The following is a 6,052-nucleotide window of genomic DNA, read 5'->3' on the forward strand; positions in this document are numbered from 1 at the left end:
CTTTCAGCTGTAGCTTTAGCTGATAGTTGCAGTTATAGTGGATCATTGCAAATGAACCTTAAATGAAGGAAATTTTAAACCCTAGCATGATAAGAGAAAGCAATAACAGAGGAATAATTTTTTAGTCTTGTCTGAAATGAACTAATGTATTAATAAATATAATTGGCAAGAGTTCAAACTGTCCTCTGTCCGGATTGAAGGTATGCGATTGCGTTTAGTTGCAGACAAAGCTCCTCCACTGTCTGGATGTCACCTCTGTGTGAAAACTGTACTTGATGTGTTTGTCACTGTCACTGTGTTCTCATGTAGCAGACAGAATGTGCCATGTGTGTGTCTCTTTGTTTCAGGGATGGAGCTGGTGAGAAAAAAAGAGGGCTGAAAAGTGAGAAAGCAGATGCTCTTGTTAGAAACACGCTGTCTGGCCGCCTGGCTCCACCATCTGTTTGCAGCTGCTAATGCTGTGTGTGCGAGACAGCATACTTGTGTGCGTGTGTGTGTGTGTGTGTGGCACAACCGTGTCTGTGGCCTTTGTGGAAGAGGAGGCATACCTACAGTACATACTGTGAAGTGTGTGCTCTTGTTTTGTCCTTAAAGTAATTTTCAAGCATTAAAGTGGACTTTTAGGGCTCGATGGACACACAGATGGACAGTGTGTAAGATAACAAAAGTGCCTCTGGTCTTCACAAAATGTATGTTTGAGACTTAGGTGAGTTTAGAGCAAGTTTTAGGCAGTATCTATATGATCCAACATCCTGGGCTCAGAACCTATCAGTCTTTGTTGCTTGAAAAAAGTTATTAAAAAAGTGTTTGAAATTTTATAACAACTAATGCTGACATTTAACAGTATTGCTTAAGATTTACTTGATCCAAATTATTCCACATGTGAGCTATTTCTTATTGTATGCTCTGTCTAGTAAATGAGCCATCTGCTACTCCAACAGACCTGAAACAAAAGAATTTGGAAAGCCAGATTTGGTCTGATATACCCAAAATCTTCTTAGGAGATTGATCCCCTTGTGCTCCACTGGCTAACCACTGAGCTCGGTAGTGAGATGTTTTGGGGAAACACAGCTCTGAAACATGCATTCCAGGACTCATTCAGCTAAAGTTGGTCTGGACAACAGCAGCTCCTGGGCGCTGAACCCTGGATCAGACATTAACCCTCTTTTGTAGTGACAACAAGTTCTGTGCAGAGAGTGGTGAAAAAGGAGAAACGGGGTATACATTAGAGAAATGGGAGATATCGATTACACATTGTAAAAACCTGTAAATTACCCTGTCAAAAAAAAAAAAAAAAAGGTTTTCCCAGAAGAAAATCACTGATCAAGATCTGGCTTTTCAGATTCTTTTGTTTCAGGTCTGTTGGAGTAGCAGATGGCTCATTTACTACACAGGATGATACAATAAGCAATAACTCACATATGGGATAATTTGCGGCAAGTAAATCTTAAGTGAGGCTGTTAAATGTCAGCATTAGTTGTGATAAAAATTTCAAATACTTTTTAAAAAAAAAAAAATTTCTTCAGGTGACAAAGATTGTTAGATCCTGACCCCGGGATGTTGGATCCTATAGATACTGCCTGATTTGCACTTTTAATTTTCTTCCAGGTTTTGTTAAGGTTCACATGACAAACTGTAAAAAGAGTATGCTAAAGGAAGCGTAGTTATGAGCTGTGAAGCACTTAACCCGTTTATTTTGCTACAGCGCTCATGTGTAACAGGAGGGGAGTGGGATGGGGCAGAGTTGGTATTTCGGAGGGACAAGCAACAGAGATCAGATTGATTGGGTTACGCACGCTACACTTGCTTCCTCGGCTCTCTGTGGCTTGCATCTAATGGTCTTGGCAGGAGGTGACAAAGTGCTGTTTTGTTCCCACTTTTGTGTGGATGTGAATGGAGCACAGCGACACAAGGCTGCCCTGAACCAGTACAGAGACGGAACACATACATCAGCGGCTCTCTTAACTAGATACTTTAGAATAGTTCATCTTTTTGTCTTTTTGTTTGCAATCTAAATATTTAAGGTAGTGAACTTTCAAATCATATGTAGCTCTGACCTTTTTTTGGGTTTTACTCTGCAGATGTGCAGATACAATGCATGCGCCTTCTCTTCTTTATTGTTGTCGTATCAAGCAGCTATTGCGCATGGTGTTTTGTCAGAGCATGTTTAGGTTTAGTTTATTCTCAGGTGGCCCTTGTAAGCAGAATCCAAACAGCAAAACATGGTGCCTTAAGGGAGAGGGGGTCGGGGGGTGGGGGGCAACCTGTGTCAACACAGTTTATAAGCTCTTTTTCTAACCTTATTTTGTCAGGTGCTTGCTAAACCCCACTTATCTAAGTTACTGTTGCACACTTGTCAAGCTGTCTGTTTCAGAGCAGAGTACCAAAGATTGCGAGGGCCCCTTACAGGTCTTTGTATTTTTTTTTTTTTTTTCTTTCCACTTTTTAAGGCAGAAGAGAAAAGCTGACTTTGAAATAGGCATATGGTTGGGGCTGTTGCCAGGCAAAATGGACTTAAAAAGTTTTGTCCTAAAAGTTTTCACTATTTAAGTTGAAAATCTTTTCAGAAGAATATGGAAGATTCTAATATATTACTATTATGCTGTTCAGCTTAGACCTTTTATTTATATTTTCAAATAGTGTGGTAAATATGAGAACTTGAGAGTTTTAGTGAGGTGTGTATCTACCCCAAATAAAAATTAGTCATCTCTATAAATGTATAAGTGGTGAGCTACTTTTAAATATCAGACTGAGGAAAGTGCTTTTTTTTCTGTTGTTATTGTGGTCAGATAATGTGGTCAGTAGTCTTGTCTTAATCTTCTTTATCATTGTTTTTCTTTGTGCCAGCTGTATTATCATACTTGGATTCACTAGTGTGTCTTACCAAGTCCAGAAGTGTCTTTCGACCCATGCATTTAATTACTTTCTACACACTTCGTCTGGCGTTTATTTCTCTTTCTTGTATCGTCAGAATAATTTCCAGATGTTAGTCTATGCACATTGACAACCTTGTCACCCAATACGCGTAACTCTATTTTCATGTCTCACAAGCAATGAAAGATGGGTATATTGATTGGTTTCACCTAGTTTGAAATTATGTTTGTGGACTAATATATTAAAATGCAGACTTTTCTGTTTTAATGCATGATCAGTGTAGTATAAAGTGTGGATCCACAGTCATGTTGCACTCTAGCACTTAAGGAGAAACCTGCACTGACTCTGTGAGCTGCAGAAAAAAACCTCATCAACTGACTTTTTAAAAAATGTAAAATCACACCAATGACCAACTTATATTACACTCTTTTGATCCCGTGTTTTATGTTAAAATTAAGTATTGATTTGTGTGAATAACCTTTACAACACTAGTTTTTCTTCATTCAGGATTTTGGATCCATCCAGTCCAGAAAGGAGCAGGACAAAGCAGCCAATCTCTAACAGCCGGGATCAGTCTAAAACAGTAGTATGTCACTCACAAAAACATACTAAAGATAGAATACGCTAAATATAATCAATCAGCTATATGAATTTGTGACAGACAGGCACAGAAATGACATATTATTTAAAGCCATGCCAGTGGAGCAATATGAACTAAATTGACACTATGGGTCCAAAAAAATCTCTCGTTGTAACTCCTTAAATATTACCTTCCCACAATGCATGTGCAAGCATTTGTGGGAAATCTAGCTGTGGGGTAATGAGGTTTTGGTATACACATACACACACACACACACATGAAGGAGTTTGCCACCATACCGTATCAGTGTGTGGGAAACGAAGAAGAAAAACACAACAAAAGATGGGAATGGTTTCATATATATTTAGACTAAGCTCACTCCTCTGAAAAATAAAAAACAACCCAGTTCCCTTCATTTTCCCCTCTCGGTTTCTTAACGCCACAAAATTACGATGTGCAAATTTGTAAGTGCATGTGCTGTTTTTGCACGCTGGAAATAAACACAAGGGTCAGGAGAAAATGTTGTACAGTGTTGCAGCTTTTTATTTCTTTTTTTTGAATCAAAGATTGGGTTTGATTGGAAGCTATTGTCTGTCTGTCTGTCTGTCTGCTTTACCTAACCACACACCCAAACCATGCCACTGATTACTAGTTTAGAGTTGCACCAAATGCTGTCTGGTCCTTTGGCTAACCTCTTAAGAACCTGGTGTGTGTGTGTGTGTCTGTGCATGTGTGATTTAGCGTATGCGTTTGCGGTGTGCCCTGTTCATGCATGTCTGTGTTTGTACACTACACAGTGAAAGTATGCATCTTTATTTGTGTCTCTGTTTATCTACGTCTGTATACTTGTTGACGGTGATCTTGGAGATTTGTGTGCTTGGGAACATTTGGTGAGGCACACTAAGTCGGTTTTCCCATCACCCTGTGATGTCACCTTCTTTAAGCCATAGCCAGAAGGCAGAATCATAGGATTCAGGCTAGGTGATGAGTCGGTGTAATGCACCCCAAGCTGCTTTACTCACTGAGAGTAATTCGGTTATAGTGATAGTTTTCTCGCCAAGTGTTCACACGTTGCTACGCAAAAAGCTTCACAGAGCACAGATGAATAGGATGATTCCACATTACAGTGCACCGTCTCAAATGGATTCAGATGTGAGGAATGTGTTATGTCTTCCAGGGAAGCATGGCTGTTGGAATAGACAGCAGTGGAGCAAATGTGCTTTAAACTGTTGCAAACACCAATGGCTATGCATGCAGTTTTTTTGGGAGATTACATTCAATCTACCTCTGCCGCGCCCCCGCCCCCACTCAGCCAGCCGTATTCGACAGAAAAACACATGCACACACACTCCTCCTTGTGGTGCATACTTTTGTCAGGTGTGCTCTGTTTTTCCAGTCAGGGTTAGGGAGGAATCTGGGCCGGAATCCAAGCGGACTATCAGGAGCACGTTGCTCGAGCTCAGGACAAGAAGCAACACATCCACTCCATCTTTACTATCCCCTCCTCCCCCCTTCTCATCTCTCTCCTAGTTTCTTAATTTCTTGTCTTCTATTTGCTGTAGCTTTGTTGTGTCACATTTTTTGGACTTCTGCTTTGTGTGTTTCTCACACGTTCATTTAATTTCAGATCTGTTTTTAGAACCTCTCATTTTGGCTTTTTTTTTTTTTTTTTAAACGTCCTTATTGTTGTCTTTTTGAACCTCCAATTTCTCTTTCTCTCTCTCTGCTCCAAACAGGAGTTTGGAGGATTGAGATTCCTTCCTGAGCTTTTTGGGGGCCTGAAATTCCTCTGTTTTAAGCTCCCACATTTTGTTTGTCTTCTTATGGAGCTGCAGTTTGTTCTCTCCATGTTTAAGTCATAAATCAAACGCCCGTGTTTGTTTGCGTGTTAGTGTCCTGCCTCACTTCAAAGATATTTCTTCAATAGAAACATGAAAGCTAAGAAATGATGACAAACCCAAAGATGTGTTTTAAAGACCCCCTCCTCAACCTTAAGATATAAGGATGTGTGTTTTTCTTGAGATGATTTCAGTTTGGTTTAATGAGTTGTTTTTTTACACATTCCTTCTTATGTTGTGTTTTGTGGTTGAAGCTGGTAAAAATTGTCTCTGAAAGTACATCTGCATGTGTAATCTTACACACTGCTATGTTACAATGTGTGGCACTGTGCTGCTGTCAAGCAGAGAGAGAGAGAGAAGGGGGGAGATGAAAAGGAAGGGGAAGGCCTCCCACACAGGCAGATATGAGCATGAGACCTAGAAGCTCCATTAGTTCCTCGGAGCCAGCTGCAGGGTTCAGATAGATGTCTGCGCTGGGCTGTTTGATCTCCAGTCATCCATTGCCTTACATCTCTGCCTCTGTCTCCCGGCCTTTCCCAACATTGGGCCTCATGGGGCCAGAGAGAGCGCAGCTGCCTGAGCTGTAGGGTAAAATCTGCCGCTGTACCATTCTTGCCTCTGCTTGCACCAGGGCACCACTGCTGCTGCTATCACCGGTAATTCTCCTGGTTCAGTCTGTGTTCTGTTTTGTTCATGGGAGATTGGCAGGATGGTAATAGTTGGGATTATGGTTTGGGAGAGTTTGATATGAAGACTGTTT

This window comes from Telmatherina bonti (genome assembly GCF_933228915.1).
Source record: "Telmatherina bonti genome assembly, chromosome: 16".
Taxonomy (NCBI): Eukaryota; Metazoa; Chordata; class Actinopteri; order Atheriniformes; family Telmatherinidae; genus Telmatherina; species Telmatherina bonti.